The sequence below is a fragment of the Peromyscus leucopus genome, chromosome 1, assembly GCF_004664715.2.
Source record: "Peromyscus leucopus breed LL Stock chromosome 1, UCI_PerLeu_2.1, whole genome shotgun sequence".
NCBI classification, from domain to species: domain Eukaryota; kingdom Metazoa; phylum Chordata; class Mammalia; order Rodentia; family Cricetidae; genus Peromyscus; species Peromyscus leucopus.
Window position 1 is genome coordinate 184043778 of NC_051063.1, and position 12424 is coordinate 184056201.

The window sequence follows — 12424 nt, forward strand, 5'->3', positions numbered from 1 at the left end:
AATTGTGAGTCTCACACTGCAAGTGCATTTACCACTCCCAGGCTACTGCCTAGCCCTGAAGATGGTTTTATACGATATTTTTAGTGTCCCCTGAACCAATTCCCAGCCTGGAAGATAGTTTTATACAGTTTTTTCAGTGTGCCTGTATTTTATCTACAACCTATCACATGAGTTCAGAAGTGGAATTTTCCACTTGTGACATCATGTTGGTGGCCCAAATGTTTCATAGTCTCAAAAGTCTCGTGCAGGTTGTTGTATGAATACACACACTCTGGCCAGTGGGAGGGCTTGTGGGTAAAGGTGCCTACATGATGAGAACAGAGTGCTGACCCCTGAGGGTTGTCCTTTGACTACCTATGTAGGTGATGGCATGTGTTCACTCCCACCCCCACATAACATAGAAAGTGTAATAAAATAACCCAACACACATGCATGCATTCATACACGTGCAACATATGCACATATCTATGTATATGTATGCACGGTGCATACACTGTGTATGTTTACATATGTAACGTGTACACATGTTTACAGTCATTGGTTTTTATTACTCACAGTTGCTATGTTGTATAGAATCACTGTAAACACTGTTAGTCAATACCATGGTTCACATGAGAATTTAGAGTTAGATTTATTTCTTGGGTGGTTTTTTTTTTTTGTTTGTTTGTTTTTGAGACAGGGTTCCGATATAGCCCTGGTTGTCCTGGAACTTGCTACATAGACCAGGCTGGCCCCAACCTCACAGAGAGACACCTACCTCTGATTCCCAGGTATTGGGATTAAATATGCATGCCACCACACTGAGCTTAGAAAGTTAGATTCTTGTGAGTTTCTGGTTACTGTATTTTCATCAACTGATTAAGATACAACATTGTTTTACATATATCTTACATAGATCCTAGAGGTATCTTATTCAGCATATTATTTGAATATATTTGCATAATACATTGTTTAAATATGTTCTATCAAATATATTCCATTTGATATATGTTTAGATATTGTTGATTCATTAACATTGGACTCAGACAACAGTGTTACACGTCGTGACTGACTGACTGACAGACACTTGAACACAAAAGTTTCTTCATAAGAGAGCAGTCTCCTCGGATGATTATTTAGCGCTACATTTTGAACAATAAGATCAACTAAAGCACAAAGATGTGGTATAGCCTGGACTGGAGATGACATTTGTGCACAGGACAGGGGCTTAATGCATTGCCTTGCTTGAGCTCAGCTAGGAACTGTAGGTCAGCTTGTTCTTCTGATCAGGTCTATGGATGACCCAGAATCCTTGTCTTTTGAGATAGGGTCTTGTGTATGTATCCATGACCCGAAACTTACTATGTAGCCAAAGAATACATTAAACTTCTCGTTTCCTTGTCTCTACCTCCCTAGTGCTGGGATTACAGATGTGCACCACCACATCTGGTATATGTGGTCCTAGAGATTGTGCATGCTAGGTAAGCACTCTACCAAAGGAACTACACCCTAAGTTTTCTGTGTTTTTAATCACAGACTATCTTTTACAATTAGTATCTGGTTAAGATTTTAAAAAGATGGGGGAGGAGGCGCTGGAGAGATGGCTCAGGGGTTAAGAGCACTGGCTGCTCTTCCAGAGGTCCTGAGTTCGATTCCCAGCAACTACAAGGTGACTCATGTGGTGCCCTCTTCTGGCCTGCAGGCAGAACACTGTATACATAATAAATAAATCTTAAAAAAAAAAAAACCCAAAACTTTAAAAAGATGGAATACATGGGATAAAGAGATGGTTCAATGGTTAAATATGATCTTGCAGAGGACCCGGGGGTTCAGTTCCTAGCACCCACATTGGCTCCTCACAACTGCCCGTAACACTAGGATTGGATGCCCTCTTCTGGCCTGTGAGGGCACCCCCAGGTACACATGTGCACACACAAATGAAAATTAAAAGTCTTACAAATTTACAAATGCAGTAAAACAGATCTTGCCTGGGGGTTCGATCCCTTGTGTCACCCCACTCTTCGTTTTCTTTTGCAGGTGGACGGTAAGTCACACGGTGGTCACTATTTAGTTCTTTACCACCCCCCCCCACCCCCCGCACCCATCTTGCATTCTGTATTATTACTCACCCTTTAATTCCTTCTCGACCAGGGAACAAATTCTGCTCTTGTTCATTGTGTTCAAGATTTCAAGAACCACATGCCAAGCTAGTATTCCAGGAAAAATTTCTATTAAGAGATGAACCATCTCTGCCCAGCTGGCTCTGTCCAGCTGCTCCCAGGTGATGCCGAGAGTGTCCGGCAGGAACTGCTCATCCATCAACATCTTCTTGAAGATTTGTAGCTCCGTCTTTTCTAAATAACTCATGTACACCATGACCCCATTATCATATGGGCCGGCAAGGGACTCAGGGTATGTCCAATCTCTGACTGAAGAAAGATTGCTAGATGTGGAAGGGACATCATCAAGGGGTCGGGGGTATCTTTGATCACCCTCACTCATCCTTAGGCAAGGCGAATGACACCTCTCTATTAGTGACAGATACAAACCGAACAGTTGAGAACATATAGGACCTGTGGAGACAGGACATGATCAGCGGTAGCATCCTGACTACCCTAAAGTTCAACCACAAGAATTCTACTTTAAAAAAAGAAATATTTATTATGTATACAGCATGTATGACTGCAGGCCAGAAGAGTACACCAGATCTCATCACAGGTGGTTGTGAACCACCATGTGGTTGCTGGGAATTGAACTCAGGACCTCTGGAAGAGCAGCCAGTGCTTTGAACCTCTGAGCCATCTCTCCAGCCCCCACCAGAATTCTTTTAAAGCTTCACTTTGCTTCTCACGCTGCAGGTGGAACCCAAGGCCATGTGCACACTAGACAAGCCCTCTCTTGAGCTAGCTACACTCTAAATCTTGATCCTTTATTATTTTTTAAAAATATTTATTTTTGTTTTATGTCTTCATCTGCATGTATGTGTACCAGGCATGTGAAATGCCCAAGGAGGCCAGAGGAGAGCCCCTGGAACTGGAGTTACAGGCAGTTATGAGCCTCCATGTGGGTGCTGGGGACTGAACCTACATCCTTGCAAGGGCTCCAGGCACTCTTAACGAGTGAACCACCCTCTCCAGGTCCTCATCCTTTATTCTTAATTGTGCAATGAATACCATTAACTTTTTCCCCCCAGCAAACACTTTTATTCTTATTTACTTTTTGTCAATATATATATTCATTGTATAAAGTCAATATAAACTTCATTGCGACTTTTCAGATGCATGTCTCACATGTATTGATCCTTTCAGGCCTTTTATTATCATATCTCATCTCTGTTCTTCCCAAATAATCTCCCTTCTGCTTGCACATATGAAGGTTTTAAATTTTTTAACATTAATTTTTATTTAGCACACAAAATAATGAGTTTCATCATGACCTTTGCATATCTGTATATCATTGTTCTTAGCTACTATCCAGCCAATCACCTTCTCTTGTCCCTGTGGTATGATATTTTTTTTTTAAACTTTATTTTATTTTTCTTCCTTCTTTTAACTATTTGCATGGGCTCTCTTTTTCTTTTTTTTTATTACCAACCCTGAGAACAGAAACATGGATCTGCATGTTTTAAAATCTGAGCTAAAAGTTACTTTGGAACTGGCTGGGTGGGACATGTTTTTCTGCTTCTTTTTTTCCTCTTCTTTTTTTTTTATTAATAAGAAATTTTCTATTCATTTTACATACCAACCACAGATCCCCTCTCCTCCCTCCTCCCTCCCCCACAGCCTTCCCCCCAACTCACCTCCAAGGCAAGGCATTGTATGATATTTTGTTCGTGTGCTGACAAAGTTTGCCTGGAGGTCAGAGCAGCAGAGCTAAGCCACTTAGAGACTTCTTCCCTCTATGAAATCTCAGACCAAATGGGGTGGATCCTGTCTCTAGGAATCCTCAGACTGACTGGGGCTGAGATCCCGTCTCCATCTGCCTTATATTCCCGTCTCCCTAGTGCTGGGATCAAAGGTGTGAGCCTCCATGGCCCAACACTGTTTCTCTTTTAGACTGGTTCAATCTTGTTAGCCCATGTGAGCCTTGAACTCCCGATCTTCCTGCTTTCTCCTCCCAAGTGCTAGGATTAAAGGTGTGTGTCATCACTGCCTGGCTTCTATGGTTAACTAGTGGCTAGCTCCGCCCTCTGAGCTCCAGGCAAGCTTTGTTTGTCAGAACACAAACAAAATAGCATATAACATGTCCTCCATCGGTTTTCCAGCTGCTCAATTTTCTCCCCTCCAAGAATCTTTCTACTTTAACCCCATATACGTATTTGTTTTTCCCTTGAGGCTCTTTCCATGAAGCTCTGGATGGCCTTGAATTCACAGCAATCCTCCTGCTCCAGTCTCCACAGTGCTGTGATTATAGGCACGTACCACCATTGCCTGGTTTCATATATGTCTTTAGTCCACACGGGAGAGGAAATGTGTGCTCTCTGTGGAGTTTTTATGTTTCCATTATCTTCTCCGGTTACATCCTCCTCTGCAACAATCCCCTTCCTTCTCCTATCATGGCGTCTGCAGCTATGTGTACCTCTGTCATCTGTCTATCTCCCCACCTGTTTGTCCATCCGACATCTCTACATTCATCACCTGTCACCCATGATCTATCATCTGCGCACCTATCATCTATCTCTGTCACCTCTATCAACCCAACTGTTATTTATCTACCAATTTTCTATAGTCTCTTGTCTGACATCTTTATCTAGTATTCATCTATCAACTATCTATTGAGTATATATATATCGTCTATTACCTACCTTCCATCAATCATATTTATTTATCTACATAGTGCCTACTTACCCGTCATTTATTTATTTATCATCAATCTATCATTTATTTATCTACTTATTACCTACCCATTAGCTATATATCTACCTACTTCTCTATTTACTAATCCTGTATATCTGTCATCTCTATTTCTATCATTTATTATTTATCTACCATCTATCTAGATCTATTTATCAGCTATTACCTTTTTATTATCTATGTATATCATCCATATCTAGCTGTCTTTCTATCCATTATATGAATGGCCTATCACATATTATCTATCTGTCTAGATTCTGTATATGATAGAAAATGTGGTTATTTGTGTTCCTGAGTCAGATTTTTTTCACATAGCATTCAGAACGGTTTAGACTTTCAGGCACATATAGCATTCAGAATGTTTTTGACTTTCAGCTGAGTGGTTAGAAGCAGCAGCTGAAGCCTGGCTAATGCCTAAAGGCTGAGCCTCAGAGGAGAACTAATGCTTTCCTTAACTAAGGAGGAATAGGTGTAGGGAGGTGGTGTAAAAGCTAGCCTTTCTCAAGCCTCTGCTTCCTGCTCTTTGCCTCACTCCTGGCCTGTTTGATTTTTCTTTCCTTTTTTTTTTTTTTTTTTCCCAGACAGGGTTTCACTGTGTAGCTTTGCGCCTTTCCTGGAACTCACTTTGGAGACCAGGCTGGCCTCAAACTCACAGAGATCCACCTGCCTCTGCCTCCCGAGTGCTGGGATTAAGGGCGTGTGCCACCACCACCTGGCCTGTTTGATTTTTCTTAACACATGTGCCAGTGGTTAACCTCTGAGCATGAGAGAAGACGGCCTCTTCTGGGTCTTTAGGGGTTTGCCAGCTTTGGCCAGTCTGTTGGTGCCCAGGCTCTCAGAACTGGGATTTAGGACATGATGCCAGAAACTGGGATATATGGGGAGGTCATTGGCGAGAACTCTCCAGTTCTGAGCTAGCTCTCAGGCCTATGTTTTGTATTTTCAATAGGGGCCAGCTGGGGTGGGTAAACTCCCTGTCATTCGAACAAAAAAGTTGAGACAATGAGAAAGATTTGAACACTCACCCCTGAAACGGATCAGACTTCTAGGCTCCTTCTAGCAAAACACATCTTCCCCAAAGCAGATAGAACAAACCTTTCTTGGCTCCTCCCCAACCCCTTATAGGCTCTGGGTGTCCAAGCCGATGGCATCCTCCTTTCCCATTGGCTGGGGCAGGCTCCACATCCTCTTCCACGTAGCACCGATTGGTAAGCACTTAGCATATCACACCCCCAAACCCGCCCCCGCCAAGTTAACTGTCTTCAAGGCTTGCTCTTACAGGTGCCTCCAATGTGAGGCAGGACTTCTCCCCAACCACCTACGCAGGGGAGCTCCTTGGAGAACTTCATCTACACCAGATGCACTATTTATCCTTGCAGCCATCTCGCGCTATTCTCAAGGTGTTCTTCCTTGCTCATTTGTCCTCTGCCTTTACACAAAGTATAACTGTATTGAGAGGGTTTCACAGTTCCCAGGGCTGGCGAGATGGATCCGTGGGTGAGGGCACTTGCTACCAAACCTGATGACCTGAGTTCGATCCCTGAACCAGAACACCGACTCCAGGCTGCTGTCCTTTGATGTCCCACCGCACGAACACGGAGGCACGCAGTGCCCCCTCCAAATAAATAGGACACAAAACATAATTATATGCAAATAGATTGCACTTTGTAATCCTCTCGTTTTTTTTCTAACCTTTTCTGATATACTGTTTAAATATAAGGATCAGTTGGGTGGGTGTAGATAAACGTGGTAGTCATTTGGAGAATCGTGCCTCCCCTCCCAAGAAGTTCACAAGGTGATTGACATTAAGGGTCAAAGCGGAAATATTTTATAAATCATGTAGTTTTCAGATTCTCCCACGCCCAAATTGAAAGGGATGTTAGGGTGGGTAAGAAAGGGGAGGGGAACGGATCTGGAAGGAATTAGGGAGGAGGTAATTATGATTGAAGTACATTATACAAAATTCTGAGTACTAATAAAAACGAGGAAAAAAAAAGACAGTAACATTACTCAGCCGAAATATATGAATATGTGAAATACTGAAACAAACGTGTTTCTTGGCCAGGAATGGGAAACCATGCCTATGATGCCAGAACTTGGGAGGTCGAGGCAGGGGGATCCTGAATTTTGGCCAGCCTGCCTGGGCTTCACAGCAAGACCCTATCTCAAAATAATTCTTGGGCCCGAAAGATAGCTCATTGGTAGTGCTTGCTGGACACGCCTGAAGACCTAAGTTTGATCCCCACCTAAAATCCACCTAAAAATCGCGTGTCGGACCATGCTTGTAATCCAAGAGCTGGGGAAGCAAAGATGGGTCGATCTCGGAGGGGGAGGGGGGGCGGGGCTCTCTGGCCAGGGAGCCTAGGTGAATTCCAAGCCAGTGAGATCCCGCCTCAAAACAAACGAAGACTGGCACAAGTTGAAGCCAATCGAATTTCAGCACGGTGGGTGGGGGGCGGGGCTCCGAAACCCTTGCCGCTTTAGGCAGGGCTCTTTCAGAAGCTCTTGGTGACTGATGTCTGCGGAGGGAGAGAGGCTCGTTTTTGCTTTGGGAAATGGGACTGTCGGTAGGTTGTTGTTCAGACCCTAGTGTATGGCTCCACACTTCTGCATACCTGTACGCACATGGCCAGACTAACTGGACTCCGGGATTGTTAATAACAACAACAATTTAAAAGGACACGAAGTCGGTCAGCTCAGGCACTCTCTCCGCCATTGCCGGTAGTCTATAGTGGAGTCATCTTTGTGGATTTCTGGGGACCGCTCTAGCACTCTGCTTCTTCCTATTCCCATGGGGGTCTTCATTTATCATGGTCTCTCTTTCCTTGTTCTCCCACTCTGCTCCTGATCCAGCTGGGATCTCCTGCTCCCTTAAGCTCTCTTTCCCCCCCGACCTAGGGCCTGTGCTGAGACACTTTGCTCAGCCTTGGTGCAGGGAGGAGGGGACTGGACCTGCCTCAACTGAATGTACCAGGCTAGGCTGACTCCCCAGGGGAGACCTTGCCTTGGAGGAGATGGGAATGGGGGTGGATTGGGGGAGGGGAAGGCCGGGGGTGTGTGTGGGAGGAGGGAGGACAGGGGAATCCGTGGCTGAAATGTAAAACGACTAGAAAATCTTATATAAAATAAAATTTAAAAAAAAAAAAAAAAAAAAAAAGGACACGAAGTCCTGAAGGAGCTGTTATCAATCTCTGTCATTCCATATCCTCCTAGGTGAAGCGCAACGCCTCCGATGGGCACACCACTCTGCATTCTGTGGTGTGTGTCTGCATGTATATTGGGTGTGTGTGTGTGTGGGGGGTCTGCTCTTGGAGGCCAGTGGAAGATGCTGAGTTTTCTCTCACCACTCTCCTTCATTGCCCTGAGACAGAATTTCTCTCCAAACCCGAAGTTCACTGTTTCTGCTAGGCTGGAGGGCCGGCGAGCTCCTGGTGAAGGGACTCGAGCCCACTCGAGCATGTGGCTCTGGCAGGCCTTGCCCTTCTCCCCCATTTCCTCTGCCTTGCTGAAGACCATTAGACTACATTCCTAAAGCTGGACACCAAGGTCTGTTCCCTTATTTGGTCTCTTCCTCCTCCCGAGGCTGACTACCAAGGTCCAGCTATCAAAGTATTGAAGTCCAGCAATCAAGCCCCCCTTTTGGCTACCCCAATCAACATGCCCAGTTAAAATTAAACACCTCATCCTAACACGGGGTTTCCTCTTCTACCTTTATAAACCGCCATTTGCCTATGGACCAAGTCTGTCTCCTCTCCATCCAGAGGCAGCCCTTTGTGGGGCGGGGATAAATACCTCTTCTCCCCTTCCTGTTTCCTGCGTTTGTCTCTTATTCCCTGCCCTCTGTCCCTCTGGGGCAAATAAATCTCCTTTGTGCTGAGCACTTGGTCTTGGGGGTCCTGAGCCAATACTTTTCCTTTCCTTTCACTTGGGAGGTCTTTACAGCGCTGTACACGACACCACACCCAGATTTTTATGAGAGTGCCAGGGATTTGAACTCATATTCTCTTGTTTTCATACCATGTGCTACATAAAGCATTGAGATGTCTCCCGGGCCCCTGCTCCCCTTTCCTATTGACCTCCTCTGCCTTTGGGGCATAGGGGGGTAGGAATTTGTTACAGGAGATGTGACTGTTTTGCTGCTGGGGTTGGAGTGAGTGGACACTGCAGCAGGACATCTGCCCATCCTTTCATTTCCCTCTGCCAACCTCACTCTAGCTTTGGAAGATGTATCTTGTGTGTGTGTGTGTGTGTGTGTGTAAGTGTAATGCTCACGGAAGTCAGAAGATGGTGTCAGATCCATGGAACTGGAGTTACAGGCAGTTGTGAGACCCTTAATGTGGCTGCTGGGAATCAAACCCCCTTCCTCTCTGAGTGGCTGAGTCATTTCTGCAGCCACATTTGGCTGTCTCTGTTACTGAATGGACTCTGTTTAAGTCTTTAGTTACCTTAGGGAGACTCACATATCAGAAGTTCGTGGGGGCTGTATACTGCAGTGATATGCATAATGCCGAATAGTAGAAATAATCTAACTACTCTGGAAAATAGATATGAAAATCAAGTATCTGTATTCATCTACATTCTACATGCCAGGTTAAAAAGAATAAGGGTCAATACATTAATAATACATTTTCCTCATTTATTAGTTCTTTGAATATTTTATACAATGTATTTTGATCATATTCACCTCTCCCCTGACTCCTCCCGGATCCAGCCTTCCCTTCCCCCACCGCTGTGAAGCAGTTTCCTCTAAAACCTGCCCTCTGGGAGAGAAACTTCCTCAGACCCAGGATGTGAAAGTGAGGTGAAAACAGGGTATTTTAGGGCAGGATTTTTATAAGGAAGTGAAACGAGAGAGTGTTGCTAAGAGGAGTGAAACCTCTCCACCCCAGTAGGAATTCAAGATAGGGGGTAACTCAAACTGGCTCCAAAAGTCCCTGAAACTGACCAGATTCATGAGGCCCCTCCCCAGCGAAGAGTAAACAGTAAAGACTGTGGGCCCCCCAAGCTTCAGAGATCACACCAGGCCTGTGCCCCAGAAGCTTCAGAGGTCACACCACCCCCACCCCCCAGAAGCTTTAGAGATCACACCAGCCCCCCCAAGCTTCAGAGATCACACCAGCCCCGCCCCTCCTGCGGCTTCAGAGGTCACACCAGCCCCACCCCTCCAGAGGCTTCAGAGGTCACACCAGCCCTGCCTCTCCTGCGGCTTCAGAGGTCACACCAGCCCCGCCCCTCCAGAGGCTTCAGAGGTCACACCAGCCCCGCCCCTCCTGCGGCTTCAGAGGTCACACTAGCAGTTTTAAGTACAGACCAGAAGGACTGCCTAGAAGAAATGAAGACCATCTGGCCGCCCGGAAGGGACACTCTCCAACCTGCTGAGCTGCCTGCAGGCTGTGCAGTGTGCTCCGGGGTCTCAGCTTTTGTGAGCGGTCACCGTGCTGGGGGGGGGGGTGCTTCAGTGAAGTTGCAGACTTTGAGTCATCTCTGCTCCTGGTAGGTAACCACAGTAAAACTCACTGGGTCACCAATGTTGGACTCGAGGGGCACAGACATGGTTCTATCATTGGTTCCCTATCTGGGGTGAACAGAACTTGTTCATGTCTCTCTAGGAATAGTGTCCCTCACTTTGCCACTAAACTTGATGTCTTTTTTTTTTTTTTTTGGTTTTCGAGACAGGGTTTCCCTGTGTAGCTTTGCGCCTTTCCTGGAACTCACTCTGTAGAGCAGGCTGGCCTTGAACTCACAGAGATCCGCCTGCCTCTGCCTCCTGAGTGCTGGGATTAAAGGTGTGCGTCACCACCACCCGACAAATGTGTAGCCCAGGCTGGCTTCGAACTTGTGATCCTCCTGCCTCCACCTCCTTCAGCAAATCCTACCGGCGTGAGACACCACAACCGGCGTCCTTTTTTTTTTTTTGGAATAGCTTGAAGTACAATTTGTTCTGCCCACATCATCTTGATGTTTGCCCTTCCACTGGAGTGTGGTAGCCTCACCAGTGGCCACACCCTTAAAACGGACTCTCTCCCTCAGAAGGTATTTTGCTTGAGTCAGGGTCTCACGTAGCCCAGGCTAGCCTTAAATTTCTTATGCAGTCAAGGATAACCTTGAACTCCTGAGCGGTGTGCCTCTACCTCCAGAGTACTGGGATCATGGATGTGTGACACCACACTTGGTCACACAAACATAGTTTTTGTAGGTTTATTTTGGGTGTCTGTGTATAGCCAGAGGACAACTTTTGGGAGTCAGTTTTTTCTGTCCATCCTGACAGTTTCTGGGACAGAGCTGAGGTTATCCATCCTGGTGGCAAGAATACTTACCCAATAAGTCATCTCACCAACCCCACACAAACATTTTAAAACGTCACTAAAATGGCATTATGCGTGTATATATACTTCATATTTACTTTTGCTATACACAGGTGTAGCTATATGCACACATGTATACACACAGTTAAATGTGTTTTGTTTTTTTTTTCACTCAATCCGTGCTGATAAGCACAGGCAAATAGCTACAGGGCCAGACTAACAATATTGACAACTTGAAGATGTGGTATCTTCTACATAATGGAAAAAAAAACCCCTCAATCTTTTAAGTCATTGCAAGACTTGGTTAAGTATATATGGATGATGCTGTAAGATCATCCATTTGCCTTATGACAGGGTTATTTAGGGAGATGGGAATAAGATAAGGTGTGATTTAAAAGGGCATTTGCCTTTATTTGTAGTGTTAGCTGGATGGATGATTTCTAGAAAAATGTGCTTTTCACATGCAAAAGACCCATGTAAGCTCAAATCAGACCACATGCTAGCACGCAGCAGATTTGGAGTGGGGCATGGAGCTCCACCCCGAGGGGAGTTGCTCTAACTCTTGGCTGCTGGAAGGGTCCGTGTTCTTTAAGAGTGCAGCCCCTAGCCATGCTCCAGTGAATCCGAGAATATCCAGGAACGCTTGGGTAACACTGACGGAGAGCTGGGAGATGACACAAAGTGAGGAGGAAAGAGAAGAGGGATGGATCTAGGAAGAGTCAGAGGAGGGAGGGTGAAAATGATGAAAACGCAGCGTCTGAGATCCTCAAAGAATTAATACAACTCTACAAATGTGCCTTTTAAATGTCTTCATCCAGAAAGAGAAGAGGAAAAAGTCCTAATTGGATTCCAAGTAGGACAAACAGATCCATTCAGACCAGCCTTTCTCGGGCGCTCACAGCACGACAATCATCTAAGACAGACGAGAGGTCAGAGATGGCTCAGCAGCTGAGCTCACTACTGCTCGTGGTGGTCTGAAGGATAATGGCTCCCAAGGGGAGTGGCCTTGTTGGAGGAAGTGTCACTGTGGAGGCGGGCTTTGAGGTCTCATCTATGCTCAAGCCATGTCCAGTGAGACAGACCACTTCCTGTTGCCTGCACAAGATGTGGAACTCTTAGCTTCCTCTCTAGCACCATGTCTGCCTCCATGCCACCCGATGTGCTCCCACCACCCTCATATTTTTCATAATGGGACCTGTCGAAACCTCCTGAAACTTGTGCGAGCCAACCAAACCCAAACGCAAATATTTTCTTTATAAGAGTTGCTGTGGTCATGGTGTCTCTTCA